Source organism: Salvelinus namaycush, chromosome 37, assembly GCF_016432855.1.
Source record: "Salvelinus namaycush isolate Seneca chromosome 37, SaNama_1.0, whole genome shotgun sequence".
Classification (NCBI taxonomy): domain Eukaryota; kingdom Metazoa; phylum Chordata; class Actinopteri; order Salmoniformes; family Salmonidae; genus Salvelinus; species Salvelinus namaycush.
The window spans coordinates 20,709,907-20,728,107 of NC_052343.1; positions in this window are offsets into that span (position 1 = coordinate 20,709,907).

Genomic DNA, 18,201 nt, shown 5'->3' on the forward strand with positions numbered 1-18,201 from the left:
CTGTTCCAGGGCCTTCCTATTAATTTGCCTGAAATCTATGGATCTACATGCACTGCATACGCCTTCCACTAGATGTCAACAGTCAGTGAGAGGTGGAATGGGGTGTATAGCTTGATCTGAGGCCGAACAAGAGCTTTTGGAATGAAGTGACTGGAAAATTCATTGTCTTGGAAGGCGCGAGAAGGAACCCCACATTGCGTTCTGAAAAGCTTTCGGTATAGACGTTAGATATCTCCGGCTCTGATTTTATTTGATATATGTGACAAATACATCATAAAGTAGTTATTTTAAACCGAGTTATATCAGTTTATTGAAGGTTTATTGCGGAATTTTCTGAATTTTCTTTTCTTTGCGTTATGTGATGTTGGGCACGTTTGCGCCACATGGCTAGCTTTGGTTGCTAATTCGACAGGAGAAGAGGACATTCTACAACCAAACAACGATTATTCTGGACAAAGGACTCCTTGTACAACATTCTGATGGAAGCTCATCAAAAGTAGGAACCATTTATGATGTTATTTCGTATTTCTGTTGAAAATGTTTAGTCATATTTTCCGCCCTTATTTTGGGCACTGTCTCGCTATAACGTAAGCTGTATGTCGTACTAAAGTTATTTAAAAAAATCTAACACAGCGGTTGCATTAAGAACTAGTGTATCTTTCATTTGCTCTACAACATGTATTTTTTAGTAAAGTTTATGATGAGTTATTTGATTAGATTAGGTGACTCTCCAAGATTTCTCCTGAGAATTTTGTGCATTTTGACTACGTATTCACATTGTAAAACCACGATTTGTACTGCTAAATATGCACATTTTCGAACAAAACATATATGTATTGTGTAATATGATGTTATAGGACTGTCATCTGATGAAGTTTGTCAAGGTTAGTGAATAAATTTATATCTTTTGCTGTTTTTTTCGCTGTCGCTACCTTTGCGGTGAATGAATGCGGTTGTGTGGTTGGCTATTGTAGTAAGCTAATATAATGCTATATTGTGTTTTCGCTGTAAAACACTTAAAAAATCTGAAATATTGGCTGTATTCACAAGATGTTTGTCTTTCATTTGCTGTACACTATGTATTTTTGATAAATGTTTTATGATGAGTAGTTAGGTATTTCACGTTGCTCTCTGTAGTTATTCTAGCTGCTTTGGTGATATTTGTGATTGTAGCTGCAATGTAAAACTATGATTTATACCTGAAATATGCAAATTTTTCGAACAAAACATAGATTTATTGTATAACATGTTATAAGACTGTCATCTGATGAAGTTGTTTCTTGGTTAGTGACTAATTATATCTTTATTTGGTCGAATTTGTGATAGCTACATATGCGGTAAAAAAATGGTGAAAATATGTGGTTGAGTCTTTTGCTATCGTGGTTAGCTAATAGAAATACATATTGTGTTTTCGCTGTAAAACATTTTAAAAATCGGAAATGATGGGTGGATTCACAAGATGTGTATCTTTCATTTGGTGTCTTGGACTTGTGATTTCATGATATTTATATGCTAGTATTTACTTGTGGCGCTATGCTAGGCTATGCTAGTCAGCTTTTTTACTGATGAGGATGCTCCCGGATCCGGGATTGTGACCAGGTAGAAGTTAAGCTGCCTCATGCTGCAGTCAAATACATGTTCTCACGTTTAATGGTGTTTTCTATCTTTTGAGAGATGTTGGTTGAGTGTGTCCCTGCAGGCCACAGGGAACCCTCTAGAGACATCACCAGGCAGCGAAGGGTGTCTCTTCTCTCCAGTTGAGATGTCTCTGTATATTGTCTATGTAACACCACAAGTAATATATGTAATAAACCCACACTCATATGCAGGGAGTCCACATAATGTCCTCTACTGTAATTGTTCTGTAGTATTATCTCTAGGCCTGTGATTGAGTGTGGCAGTAAAAAGCCACTGAGAGAGATGTGGAAGGCATGTGGAATGATTACCAGCGGCCTCAGATAGGGCTGGGTAATTTCCCTCGCCACCCGCCGCTGCCATTCCCACCATCGTTTGTCAGCTGCCACTGACTCTGGTGGTAGCAATTGTGCCAACAGCAGTCAATCACGACGCTTATGAATCCAAGCAGCAGTTAATCGCCCTGGTTAGCACTTTGTGTCACCAGTTAATCCCTACGCTATAGGGATCTGAGCAGCAGTCAACCAGCAGTCAATTGCTAGGTTTATGAATCTGAACCAGCAGTCAATGGCTGTGTTGGTGATTTGTTATAGACACATCTGGTGGATCCAGCTGGTAGCATGAATACTATACTGGCAGGAACACTGCAGTCCAAGAGAGATGAATAACACCAGTTTAGTTTAGCATCAACACAAATCCAAGGAGATCAAATCCTTCACACTGCTCTGTTTGTGATAAAATACATCCTCACAGCTAGCCATATTTGAGCTTTTACTGTTTTGATCTAAGTCAATACAAATACTGCAGAAAATTATTTTATTATAAAAAGTGAATGTGTGATTTTTTTAATGAATATATTTTCAGAAATAGTGTCTCCCTGTTGAACATATGAATATATAATTACCACAATAAGGAAGCCCAGTAAGATTTACTCAACATTTTAGATTGACTGATCACATCTAAATTGTCTGATCAAATTCCCAATCCTGCCTGTATACGTCATCAGTGGAGTCATCTCTGATCGACTCTAAAGGTGGTGTGATTTTTAAGTGAGGTTAATGATGGAGAAATTGGAAGGTTGAGGCGATGTGTACAGGCGGCTCTCCCTCAGATTCCTCTTCCCCTCTCTCCCACATACCTCTTTTCCGCCTCCCCCTGCCTCTTCCGTCTCCCTCCGCTTCCCCCACCTTCCTCTCACACTGCAGGCTCCGTGAGACTCTCACTAGACTCACTGGGTCTCCTCTATCTTCTCTCCCCCATACGACCTGTTCCCTCTCCTCCACCTCCCCCTGGCTCTCCCTCTGCCTCCCACAGTGAGACTCCCACTTTCCTGGCTGGGTCTCCCCTCTCCTCTCCCCCTTTGGGGAGGTCTGACTGGGGCTAAATGGATTCCGCTCTGCCGCTCTCTTATCATAACTGTCTGCCATTCTGTCAGTGCAGAGCCAAACCGCAAATGCAATTCCCCCACCCCATGGTAGGCCGACTGAGCACCAAGGCATCTGTTACAGTTAATAAAGTCCTGACCCAAATTTAACACGGCCCCTGTGTGATGCTCACCGGGGTCCAGGTGGACCAGGCAACCAGGGAGAGAGGGTTTCTGCTGTTTATAGGTCGGTCATGGCTGTTTAGATGGGTTTACTGTACAGTATGTGGCTGTATATACTGTATCTGAAATAGAGGCAGAACTGCATGTATAGTTATAGGTAGGAGGAAGCCTATTCCTAATGGTGGACGAATCAGTTGGGTTATTATTATTCTAATGGACTTTATTTGTATAATTTTCATTGAACATTATTTAGGTATCATACATTCAGTCTCAGATACAAATGCCTCATCCACATATCAAAACAAATTACTAATATCTCAGAAACTTTTATGGATTAGGACACTTTTCGATTCTTACTCATATGGAGCCCCATCTAAAATGTTGTGGACACACCTGAGAATGTGTACAGAACTATAGGTTTGAGGAGAAAAAAAAGGTTTTCGCAACCTTTTAACCACAAATGTGCGCAGTGGCCCACATTTTGCATACTTGATGCACATGTGCTTTGCAAAGTTGCAGAACGGTTTGCAGCATGGAGAAGATCATTTTTGCCCTGTTCGATCAAAGCTATATGTCACGTGTGCTCCCTCTCCGGCCTCTAGGTCACCAGGCTGCTCATTGTGGCGCAAACCTGTTACCATGTTACGTGCACCTGCACGTCATCAGACTCACCTGGACTCTATCACTTCCCTGATTACCTTCCCTATATATGTCACTCCCTTTGGTTTCTTCCCCAGGCGTCATTGTTCCTGTTTCTGTGTCATGTCTGTGTGTTGGTCGTGGTTTCTTGTTTTGTATTATGTTACGTTTATTTATTAAAACACTCGCTCCCTGAACATGCTTCCCGACTCTCAGCGCACATCGTTACACTATATTAGAACAGATGAAAGTTATTCTCCTAATTTGTTTCTATTCTTCTGTCACTCGTCTCTAGCAACATCAATACATTGAACTGGTTGTTCCCATGTAGAGTACTGATTTCAAATCACTAGCTTGCCCTGCATGTTTGCATGCTAAATTAATATTAATTTTGCACCCTATTCTGTTGGCTGGTTTCGTGAAAACCCAAGTGTAGTAATGGTGAATTGTCTCTGTGTCATTCTTACCTGAGACAAATTTCCAGTCCTTCAGCCAGTATCTTCTCGTCTCTAACTACACAAAAGTCATATAAGGAGAGGTGAATACTCTAAGTCAAGTCAACTACTGAACTACCCCCCCACCCCCAAGATAAATAATTAGTAACATCGCAGGACCCAATAGGTCTGTATTCCCGTTTGATATAAACCACAATCACCCAGAATCCTGATCTCTAGATTCATCCCACATCAGATCCAGCCCTGAGGAGAGAAAGGAGACAATGGAGAGAAATAGAAGAATAAAGGAAGAGAGAAGAGGCCAAAGAAGGGACTCCAATCTCCATTGTAGATTTACTTATGTGTCAGATCTTTATGTGGTCGAAATGGAAAAGAGAATTGGGCCGTGTTTACAGCCCCATAAACCTTTCTTTTAAACCCAAGGACTTGGCCACCCTGAAAGTGTGTCTCAGCCTCCATAAAGCTAAGGCTAACGCTGTCTTTTAAATCTGATGAAACATTTATCGATTCTTTTTAGATCTTGTTTTATTTGCGCCTCCCAACCTTACCAATTTCCATCTAATTGGCTGAGAGAGCAAGCTGGTCTCAGAGCATTTCGTACTATTCTGTACATCTGTATTAATTTGTGGTGGTCCATTACCCATTTCGTATGATATGTTATGAATTACAATTATTATTATATGTTATACATTTTTAAAATGTACAATATGTTACGAAATTGCAAAAAGTATGATATTTTACAAAATCTAGCTAGGTGCCTAGGTGCTAATGTTAGCTAGTTCCCTAATGCTAACTAGGCTAGGTATTAGGGTTAGGGGTTAGGTGTTAGGGTTAAGTTTAGGAGTTAGGTAAAGGTTTAAGGTTAGGGTTAGGGTTAGGGTTAGGGGAAGGGTTAGCTAACATGCTAAGTAGTTGCAAAGTAGCTAAAAAGCAGTAAGTAGTTGAATGTTGATAATTAGCTAAAATGCTAAAGTTCGTGATGAGATTCAAAAGCGCAACATTTGGGTTGCTAGATGTTTACGTTATACTCCCACCCATCCACCCTGACCAACCACCCTCCTTTCGTTGTTGCCTTAAGTAACCATCTGAATATGCAACCATACCAAACATAACATATCATACTAAATGGAGTGTCTCGGATTTACATACAGAACAATATGAAATGTTCTGAGACCAGGTTGGAGAAAGAGAGTGTAGCTAAGGAGCGAGGTGATATGGGTCCTCCTTCAAGACATTTTAATTAATGAAATGGATTTCTCTCGCATTTCCTGCATAGATTTCCCATGATTTTGAGTTCACAAAATTAGTCTGGTCCCCCTGAGAAACAGGATGACCCCCATGACTCCTGACCTTTGACCCTGTCGTCCGCTGTGTCACGCCCTGACCTTAGAGAGACTTTTTTTGTCTCTATTTGGTTTGGTCAGGGTGTGATTTGGGGTGGGCATTCTATCTTTTGTTTTCTATGATTTTGTGTTTCTATGTTTTGGCCGGGTATGGTTCTCAATCAGGGACAGCTGTCTATCGTTGTCTCTGATTGGGAACCATACTTAGGTAGCCCTTTTTCCCTCCTTTCGTTGTGGGTAGTTAACTTTGTTTGTGGCACTAATGCCCTGTAAGCTTCACGGTTGTTTTTTGTTTGTTGTTTTGTTGGCGACATTTTGAAATAAAAAGGAAAATGTACACTCACTACGCTGCACCTTGGTCTTCTTCCAGCAACGGCCGTGACACTCTGTTTAGAACCTCATAGAAGAACCGATTCCCAGATCAATGTGGATCTGTCAAATCGTTATTGTTGCCCAGGCGCAGTGTTGTATTCCTGATTTATAGATAATTAGAGGAATTTCAAGAACACTCATAGATGTTTTATCACTATTAGTCAAAAGGTCATTGAGAAGTTCAACTCTCTTGAGGGGAAATAGGGTAAAACCTCACATCCACTTTTTTGATGGGGTCACAAATAAGGACGTGATGAGTGAAAAATGACATAATTAAGATTTTATTGATGTAGCATTGCTGGTGTAAATCCTTATTGAGATGTTTATATACGTATGGCAAAGCTTCACCGGCTACTGAGATATGGCAACCCTGACAATGATTTTTCATCATATAAGTGACCTAATGGATTGAGAGGCTGTTGAGATGTCTAGCCATTGTATGCTGCTTTACATTGATCATTTTCCTTATTACTCTTTCTTAGCTGCCTAATTCTGTTAACTATAACATGTCTTGTTTATTTCTAGTCATTATGCTAACAACAGGGTAATTCCAAATGAACTGAATAATATGTTTCAGGAAGGATGATTAGGACATTAATTGTTATGCTACTTTCAAAATAAAGAAGAACCAATTTCCAGGATGTGATTATGCCTGGTTTCTTAATAGACAGTTTTAATGACCCTGGCCTTGGTTTATTTTGGCAAGGCCCACAACATGACTGCATAATAGACCATGACAAATCACAGAGAATGCCTGTTCTGTTTAAAGGGAATGCAACTTCAAAATGACTTAATGGCCTCTATGTAATATCAAAATAATATGTTTGTGTCCCAAATGCCCTTTGGGTCTTTGTCAAAAGTAGTGCAATACATAAAGAATAGTGCCTCAATTGGGATTAAAACACTATATATTTAAGGTATATACTGTATATATTAAACATTTAAAAGCTATATATCTATTAGCTATAGTGATGAACAATTCTAACAACATGAATGTCAAATGCAAACATCTATTCAGCCTCCAGAAATATATGTAATATATATAAACTAACTGTCCAAAGTTTTAGAACACTTACTCATTCCAGAGTTTTTCTTAATTTTTTACTATTTTCTACATTGTAGAATAATAGTGAAGACATCAAAACTATGAAATAACACATACTGTTTGGAATCATGTAGTAACCAAAAAAGTGTGAAACAAATCAAAATATGTTTTATATTTGAGATTCTTCAAATGGCCACCCTTTGCCTTGATAACAGCTTTGCACACTCTTGGCATTCTCTCAACCAGCTACATGAGGTAGTGACCTGGAATGCATTTCAATTAACAGGTGTGTCTTGTTAAAAGTTAATTGGTGGAATTTCTTTCCTTCTCAATGCGTTTGAGACAATCAGTTGTGTTGTGACAAGTTAGGGGTGGTATTCAGAAGACAGCCCTCTTTGGTAAAATACCAAGTCCATATTATGGCAAGAACAGATCAAATAAGCAAAGAAAAACAACAATCCATCATTACTTTAAGACATGAAGGTCAGTCAATACGAAAAATGTCAAGAACTTTGACAGTTTCTTAAAGTGCAGTCCCAAAAACCTTCAAGCGCTATGATGAAACTGGCACATCTCAACATCCACTGTTCAGAGGAGACTGTGTGAATCAGGCCTTCATGGTCGAATTGCTGCAAAGAAACGACTTCTAAAGGACACCAATAAGAAGAGACTTGCTTGGGCCAAGCAATGGACATTAGACCGGTGGAAATTTGTCCTTTGGTCTGGAGTCCAAATTGGAGATTTTTGGTTCCAAAGGCCGTGTCTTTGTGAGAGGCAGAGTAGTTAAATAAAGGTTAAATAAAAAAAATAATTAAAGTAATAAAGCGGAACAGATGATCTCCCCATGTGTGGTTCCCACCGTGAAGCAAGGAGGAGGTGTGGGGGTGCTTTGCTGGTGACACTGTCTGTGATTTATTTATAATTCAAGGCACACTTAACCAGCATGGCTACCACAGCATTCTGCAGCGATACGCAATCCCACCTGGGATGGGCTTAGTGTGACTATCATTTGTTTTTTAACAGAACAATGACCCAACACACCGCCAGGCTGTGTAAGGGCTATTTGACCAAGAAGGAAGAAGGAGAGTGATGGAGTGCTGCATCAGCTGCCCTGGCCGCCACAATCATCCGACCTCAACCCAATTCAGATGGTTTGGGATGAGTTGGACAGCAGAGTGAAGGAAAATCAGCATATGTGGGAACTCCTTCAAGACTGTTGGAAAATCATCCTTAATGAAGCTGGTTGAGAGAATGCCAAGAGTGTGCAAAGCTGTCATCTAGGCAAAGGGTGGCTACTTTGAAGAATCTCAAATATAAAATATATATTTAGATTTGTATATTTAGATTTGTTTAAGACTTATTTTGGTTACTACATGATACCATGTGTTATTTCATAGTTTTGATGTCTTCACTATTATTCTACAGTGTAGAAAATAGTGCAAATAAAGAAAAACCCTTGAATGAGTAGGTGTGTCTAAACTTTTGACTGGCACTGTATATGGAAGCATTGTCAAGCTTATTTCTGTTCTGTGAGCCCATTGCATCTGGTCTCTCAGCTCTCATCTCAAACACCCTCATGGGGTTGAATGCTGAAGCGAAAACCTCAATGATCATGAATAGAGGTCACTGGGGATATTTTAAGCTGGGGGAGAGAGAGAGAAATAGAAATAAAAATAAAAATAGAGAAAGAGATTGGTGCTTACAGGCACTGAACCCCCTGTGGTGACCATTATCCCTCCTGTGCTGAATAAAGATTTACCAAATGGTTGAGAGCTCAATTGACCATAGCTGTGATCTCCAAAGTATGTTAGGCAGACTAAGTCATGTGAGACCCTATGAGCTTTTATTTCATGTACACTGCACATATGGCTGGATGGTTGGTTTGATGTTTGGTTGGTATGCACACAGTTCTGTACAAGGTTAAGAGTAACGTACTATAGGTCCTATTTCACCCTGGTGAAAACATGGTATTGTATCGAGCCATTGAACGGCACAGACCTGGTATTGTCAGGGTAACAGTGTAGGTACAGATATGTTGTAGGCTATAGCAAGTAGCGAGTGAGGTAAGCAGTGATGAGAAGGCACAGGTCTGTAAACTGATGAAAAGTGTTACGTTAATATTACAAAAGTAGACATATGTCTTCTTTCTGCATGTCAGGATAAATAAACAGAGCTACATTATCACAACACACTACAAAACACACACACAATCTTCACCTACACACACTCCAAGCAGGCTGCAAGGCCAAAGTGGGAAGTGGGAAGTTCTGGGGGAAAATCAGAGCATATCCCTTGCTGATCTGTGCCATAATGAAATACGACAAGTGATTTATGTTGAGCATTAATGATGTTCTGGGAGGCAATTTGTTACAGTGAGGATGCACAGACGTTGGCCCTGTTCATAATTGAATCACACACACAATAATGAATCGCACACTTTGTCTGCACAGCCTGTTTGTCTTTGTTACAGCCTGATGTTGTTTTTATATGAATAAATCATCTCACATAATACACAGGAAAATTGTAGCTGTGATGAAAACCATATTTCATATACACTACCAGTCAAAAGTTTTAGAACACCTACTCATTCAAGGGTTTTTCTTTATTTTTACAATGTAGGATAATAGTGAAGACATCAAAACTATGAAATAACACATATGGAATCATGTAGTAACCAAAAAGTGTTAAACAAATCAAAATATATTTGAGATTCTTCGAAGTAGCGACCTTTTGCCTTGATGACAACTTTGCACACTCTTGGCATTCTCTCAAACAGCTTCACCTGGAATGCTTTTCCAACAGTCTTAAAGGAGTTCCCACATATGCTGAGCACGTGTTGGCTGCTTTTCCTTCACTCTGCGTTCGAATTTATCCCAAGCCATCTCAATTGGGTTGAGGTCGGGTGATTGTGGAGGCCAGGTCATCTGGTGCAGCACTCCATCACTCTCCTTCATGGTCAAATAGCCCTTACACAGCCTGGAGGTGTGTTTTGGTTCATTGTCCTGTTGAAAAACAAAGGATAGTTCCACTAAGCGCAAACCAGATGAGATGGCGTATCGCTGCAGAATGCTGTGGTAGCCATACTGGTTAAGTGTGCCTTGAATACTAAATAAATCACAGACAGTGTCACCAGCAAAGCACCCCCACACCATCACACCTCCTTCTCCATGCATCACGGGGGGAACCACACATGCGGAGATATTCCGTTCACCTACTCTGCGTCTCACAAAGACACGGCGGTTGGAACCAAACATCTCAAATTTGGACTCATCAGATCAAAGGACAGATTTCCACCGGTCTCATGTCCATTGCTTGTGTTTCTTGGCCCAAGCAAGTCTCTTCTTCTAATTGGTGTCCTTAAGTAGTCGTTTCTTTGCAGCAATTCGACCATGAAGGCCTGATTCATGCAGTCTCCTCTGAACAGTTGATGTTGAGATGTGCCTGTTACTTGAACTCTGTGAAGCATTTGTTTGGGCTGCAATTCTGAGGCTGTTAAATCTAATGAACTTATCCTCTGCAGCAGAGGTAACTATGGGTCTTCCTTTCTTGTGGCGGTCGTCATGAGAGACAGTTTCATCATTGCGCTTGAGGGTTTTTGCGACTGCACTTGAAGAAACTTTCAAAGTTCTTGAAATCTTCCGGATTGACTGACCTTCATGTCTTAAATAATGATGGATTGTCGTTTCTCTTAGCTTGTTTGAGCTGTTCTTGCCATTATATGGACTTGGTCTTTTACCAAATAGAGCTAACTTCTGTATACCACCCCTACCTTGTCACAACACAACTGATTGTCTCAAAGGCATTAAGAAGGAAAGAAATTCCACAAATTTAACAAGGCACAACTGTTAATTGAAATGCATTCCAGGTGACTACCTCATGTAGCTGGTTGAGAGAATGCCAAGAGTGTGCAAAGGGTGGCTACTTTGAAGTATCTCAAATATAAAATATATTTAGATTTGTTTAACACTTTTTGGGTTATTACATGATTCCATATGTGTTATTTCATAGTTTTGATGTCTTCACTATTATTCTACATAATAGTGTAGAATCATACATTCTAAAAAATAAAGAAAACTCTGGAATGAGTAGGTGTGTCCAAACTTTTGACTGATACTGTAAGTTTTCTCCCTGAAACAATTATTTATATTTTAGTGTTGAACTTTGCTTTTTGAGAGGCATACTTAATGGTCATAATCCTCTGAGGCATATCAGACTTATAAATGATGTTTTTTTAACCACTATCACCACCATGCACTACTACGTGTATACTGTACCATGCTCTAGCCCATGCTGGACATCACAGCATTATGTCCAGTGTCATTGTATTGATTACATTGCATCCAATAGAACAGTAGAGTACTTGAAGAGAGAAACACACAGACAGATTCTCAGTAAGATGTTGTTACCACTTGAGGCTTCTGTTTGCCATGTTTCTATTGGTTCTTGATATGATTACCCAGCTCTGTCATAAATGACTGCTCTTTCTTCAAATACTACATTAATTAATAACACTGTTTAATTAAGATATGATTTATTCAATGGGTGGCTTGGTGACTATTTTATTCAGTGGCGTGCCACTCACTTTCCTGCAACATTGTAATTAGATAATGTATTCAATTCCCTTCAGAGACATCAGAAGAGGGTCGATGAAGCACACGCACACGCGCACGAGCACGCGCACACACGCACACGCACACACACGCACACACACACACACACACACAGTGGATGGTACGGGCGCATTGGATGGGTAGTATCAGTTAATGATTGACTACACATGGCAGTAGTTTTTACTCATGGTGCTTGAAGTCTGATGATGGTAGTGGAAGTAGCCCTGCTATGCTGTCAGTATCCTCAGGGATGGACTGTGAATGAATGTCCCATCATTTTTCTGCTGCACGGGCAGGAAATCTCATAAAAAATGACATATGAATTATTATTGCATCTTTAATGTGTCACTTATATTATCAATCTGAAGGCTGTCTGTCCACTCCCCATCACCACTCACACTGGAGAGGTCTCCCTCCACACAACTCTACCAACCAATTACATGCAACTCTCGTCTCTACACGTTGATGCTCTTATGACATTTTATGATCTCTCTCTCTCTCTCTCTCTCTCTGCCCCCCCTTTTCTCTCCCTTGATCCCTCTTCCCTCTCTTGTTTATTCCCTCTCTTTCTCCCTCACCCTCTCCTCCTCTCCATCTCCTTTCGGTCGGTGTTGGAGACATACATCTTTATTAAAATAGATGGCAGTGTTGGTTCAGGGGTGTGAGAGTCTCTCTGTCTTGCGATGTGTGCTAGCTGCTTATTCCCAGCTGCTGTTGACTTATGTGTGGCTGTCTAGTAATAAGGATGAATAATAGCCTGCTGTGATGAGGACTGTGGTCCACGTCACCAGTCACAGGCAGGGTGGGAAGAAGGGACGGCATGCAAGGAGGGGGAGGGTGGAGGGGCACCCAGACCAGTAAAGGAGCTGGAGATGGAGTGGTCTGAGTGGAGAGGGTAGTCAGTGAGGCAGTAGGCTATGGAACAGAGTGGACCAGGGGAGAGGATACAACTGTACATAGATGAACTGGTACATCCACACACACACACATATGCATGGACTGTCAGTTAGTTAGTCTTACTAATTAGCTAATTCGCTTACAGGAAGTGTCCAGTTACTAATGCTTTATAAGACATTTTATATTTAAGACATTTCTTAATTCTTTTCTTAAAATTTTTGGGATTTGTGTGTCTTGTTTTGTATTGTTAGGTATTACTACAATGTTGGAGCTTTAAACATAAGCATTTTGCTGCACCTGCGATAACATCTGCAAAATATGAGTGCTGTGAGGGCTGATGTACGTAGGTAGTTCTGTTCAGCAGTATATCTGAGTCAGTTCCAGGTCTCTAATTACTTACTGGAGGCTTTAGATCACGATAATTAACCCTGTTCTACGTTTCTCCCAGAAGGTGCTGTGACTTCTACCTTTATTAGTTCTCCCTCTGAAGCATAAAGGCGCAAACTCTTCTAACCTCTGGAGAATTGGCTGTTTAATTCAACCAAATTGATGTTTGGTTCTCTGTCTGGTTTCTTGCCCCTCACCTCGCTTTGTGCCTACTTTGATCATTTTTATCAAAGCAACACGCTGTAGAGAGAAATGAGTCAAACCATTTTACCAGTGTCAGTGGGATGGATTCTCTGAATGGAAGCGCTGTGAAGAGACACAGTGAGAGGCTGATGACTCCATCCACTAATGAATACAGCCATCTGGTTTGGTTTCAACTCTCTGTCGCAGGAGGAAAAGACAGTAATTGTGCCTGGGTCATACTTTCACCCACATCTCACCCTCGGGCCAAAAGGCATTGCTAACACAATGTGCCAGAAGTAGCGTACAAATAGTATAAAGTTCATAAAGTGAGGAATGCGTCAGGCAGTTTTTTGATAAATTATTTCTGACAAATATGACATCTCTACTTCAGAAATTTTGACAGTGTACCAAATAATTTTCACAAGGGGCGAAATCATCTTGCCAGAAGAGATATTATGTTAATTACAGTTATGTTATTTCCCCTTTGGAGGTGAGGGCAGAAACTGACAGGAGAAAGAGGACACATTTTGTTCTCTGGGGCTCGTAGAGATGATGTCATTGTCTAGTGTAGGACTTATGGCTGTCTTCACAACATCAATTTGATTCATAAATCGATATATTCAAATGCATGAAATCTATTTTTCAGATTAAAAATCTGCTCACTAATTATTTGCAATGCTGCAATGATCCTGCAAGGAGACTTGCACAAAGGAGGGAACTACAGTAACTTGTTGGCATAGCAAGTTAACATATGACACCTGGCTACTGAAATATACAGTGTTAGATCTGATGTGACCTTGTCTTTGCTCTCCTACTGTATGAATGATGGTAAGGCTAAGCAAAACCTGCCTGCATTCAATTTAAACACGCATTTTTTATTAAATGTAAACTCAACATGGTCCTCTCAACTGTTGTGAAGAAGGCATGGCAATGCCTCTTCTCCCTCATTTTTTGGCATGGCCCCTCAGATCCTCAGGAACTTTTACAGCTGCATTGAGAGCATTCTGACTGGTTGTATCACCGTCTGGTATGGCATCTGAACCGTCCGCGACTGGAAGGCCCTACAAAGAGTTATGTGGACGGCCCAACCCATCACTGGGGGCGAGCTTCAAGCCATCCTGGACGTACATGCCAGACGGTGTCTGAGAAAGGCACGAAAAATTGCCAAAGACTCCAGCCACCCGTAACATGGACTGTTCTCCATGCTCCTGTCCAGCAAGCAGTACCGGTGCATTAAGGCTCAGACAAAGAATCCTAAACAGCTTCTATCCCCTGGCCATAAGAATTAAATGGCTAACAACTACTTATCTCCTTCTCCCACAGACTATCCACACTGACTCTGCCCATCCAGTGGTCTCTACTTACTCAGACACATATTTATTACTCCACTATGCTGCTGTTCATTGATTATTGATTGCCATTACCGTTAGTATTTATCTATTTATCCTGCTACTGGTCACTATTACAGATGTTTACATGTACACTGTAAAAATGAAGTCCTTTGTAACATTAAAAGTAGTGACAACTGAGCTGCTCCCAACTTAAAGGAGATGAAACATTAACTTTGCTGGAGTATTGAATCACATGGTTCTGAGGGTATTGGGACTGACAGGAATGTGTTGTAACACCACATAATCAAGAGTTGTGCAACACCTTGCCCGGAGACTGGGAGACCTAACCTGGAAAAGCTTGAAAACACTATAATGGTGATTCGAATCCTGCCTAGTGCAGAATTGCATCCCTTCTTCTGGAGTTTCCAAATAATGTAAATGGAAGTCCCTCCTCTTATTGTGTATTCCCTGCTCTTATATGCTGCGTTTATAAACTCCTCATCTGTAATTCCAACAGAAAAAATGTAAAGTATTATGCACAAACACAATAAATGTTTTTGGGTGTAAAAATACAAATTAATATGTTTGTTCAGGTTAATAACTAATGAGTACAAATTGATCAATGATTCAAAATGTACTGGCACTGACCTGTATATACAGTTGAAGTCGGAGGTTTACATACACCTTAGCCAAATACATTTAACTCAGTTTTTCACAATTCCTGACATTTCATCCTAGTAAAAAATCCATGTCTTAGGTCAGTTAGGATCACCACTTTATTTTAAGAATGTGAAATGTCAGAATAATAGTAGAGAATGATTTATATCAGCTTTTATTTCTTTCATCACATGGACACTGTGTTATCTAACTGTAATGGAGTGCGTAACTGGCTGCAGGGAAGTCAGGCGCAGGAGAGCAGAAATGGGTAGCAAACGGAGCCCTTTATTGAGGCGAACAAAACACGGCACTCAGAAAACGAAACACACACGGGTTACAATAACCCGGCGCAAACCAGCCTGGAGTACACATACCTTTACACATAACACTTCCACACACAGACATGGGGGGAAACAGAGAGTTATATGCAAGACGAGTAATGAGGGAATGCAAAGCAGGTGTGCGGGAAACCAAGACAAAACAAATGGAAAATGAAAGGTGGATCGGCGATGGCTAGAAGACCGGTGACGTCGCCCGCCGAACAAACAAGGAGAGGGACCGACCTCGGCGGAAGTCGTGACACTAACCTCCAGATGAGCTTCAATGCCATACAACTCTCCTTCCGTGGCCTCCAACTACTCTTAAATGCAAGTAAAACTAAATGCATGCTCTTCAACCGATCGCTGCTCGCACCTGCCAGCCCGCCCAGCATCACTACTCTGGACGGTTCTGACTTAGAATATGTAAACTCTCCTTCCAGACTCACATTAAACATCTCCAATCCTAAATTAAATCTAGAATCGGATTCCTATTTCGCAACAAAGCATCCTTCACTCATGCTGCCAAACATACCCTCGGAAAACTGACCATCCTATCGATCCTCGACATCGTCGATGTCATTTACAAAATAGCCTCCAACACTCTACTCAACAAATTGGATGCAGTCTATCACAGTGCCATCCGCTTTGTCACCAAAGCCCCATATACTACCCACCACTCCTTTACGCTCTCATTGGCTAGCCCTCGCTTCATACCCCCAAAGCCAATTCTTCCTTTGGCCGCCTTTCCTTCCAGTTCTCTGCTGCCAATGACTGGAACAAACTGCAAAAATCATTGAAGCTGGAGACTCATATCTCCCTCACTAGCTTTAAGCACCAGCTGTCAGAACAGCTCACAGATCACTGCAACTGTACATAGCCCATCCAACTACCTCATCCCCATACTGTATTTATTTATTTATCTTGCTCCTTTGCACCCCAGTATCTCTACTTGCACATTCATCTTCTGCACATCTACCATTCCAGTGTTTAATTGTTGTATTGTAATTACTTTGCCACCATGGCCTATTTATTGCCTTACCTCCCTTATCCTACCTCATTTGCACACACTGTATATATACTTTTTCTACTGTATTATTGACTGTATGTTTGTTTATTCCATGTGTAACTCTGTGTTGTTGTATGTGTCGAACTGCTTTGCTTTAGCTTGGCCAGGTTGCAGTTGTAAATGAGAACTTACTCTCAACTAGCCTACCTGGTTAAATATTGACATTTCAAATATTAAAAAATTAAAAAATTCCCGGTGGCATTTGGTATCATTGCTTTTAAATTGTTTAACTTGGGTCAAACGTTTCGGGTAGCCTTCCACAAGCTTCCCACAATAAATTAGGTGAATTTTGGCCCATTTCTCCTGACAGAGCTGGTGTAACTGAGTCAGGTTTGTAGGCCTCCTGTCACGGTTTTCTAAAGTAGAACCCAGAAGCAGACCAGGACAAGGAGAGTAAGACGAAGGTGAGTATTTATTTACAAGTTTAAATGTAGTGATAGAAAAATCCAAGTGGCGGAGCGGGCAGCGGAGGTGAGTTGATGGGATTGAATAGGCAGATCCAAGGAAGTAACTGAAGTCACCGACGACCAGGTAGGGATGGGATGAGTGTTCCGGGTGAATGACTGTAGACAGAAAAAACGGAGGTGAGTTCAAGGCAAGCAAGACGTACAAAACAACAAAACAAACTCTATCAAACTGGAGGCTGATACGCTGGCACAACATACTGTTCATGGCTAACGATTCGGCAGGGAATGGATGTCAGGTCAGCGCTTATGAAGTGGAGGGGTGATGATCAGGACCAGGTGTGCAGATAGCTGATGGGATACAGGTGCGGGTACTCAGAGATCCTCCAACTAGCTACGTCGCCCGGCAACCAGACAGGGTGCGTTCCAGGACACCGGAAAACACACTCCAGAATGGAACACAGGCAAAAACAGACTCAGGAAGCGGGATTCGTGACAGTACCCCCCCTCCGATGAACGCCACCGGGCGTACTACCCAGGGCGCCAGGGTGAAGGCGGTAGAAGTCACGAAGCAGGTCAGCATCAAGGATCTGACGCCGAGGAATCCAACTCCTCTCCTCTGGACCATATCCTTCCCAATCCACGAGATACTGGAACCCTCGACCCCGCCGTCTGGAGTCCATGATGCGGCGCACCGTGTAGGCAGGACCACCTCCGATCATCCGAGGGGGAGGAGGACGAGGAGGAGGGGGCAACAGAGGACTGAGGAGAACCGGCTTGAGGCAGGAGACATGAAAGGTGGGGTGTACTCTAAGCGTTGCAGGCAACTTGAGTCGAACCACAACAGGATTAATGATTCTCTCCACCACAAACGGACCAATGAACTTCTGTGACAGTTTCTTCGACTCAGTCCGTAGAGGAAGATCCCGTGTAGCCAACCAAACCTTATCTCCGACGGTGTAAGCGGGAGCAGGAATACGGCGACGATTCGCCTGGATCTGATACCGGTCCGAAACTCTAAGGAGGGCCTTCCTGGCCCGATGCCAGGTCCGGTGGCAACGACGAATGTGGGCCTGGACAGAGGGAACCGAGAGATCCCTCTCCTGAGAAGGAAACAAGGGAGGTTGGTAACCATACAGGCACTGGAAGGGAGACATCCCAGTTGCAGATGAAGGGAGAGTATTATGGGCATACTCGACCCAGGGTAACTGAGAGGACCAAGAGGTGGGATCAGAGGAGACAAGACAGCGCAGCGTGGACTCCATCTTCTGGTTGGCTCTCTCCGCCTGACCATTAGATTGGGGGTGAAAA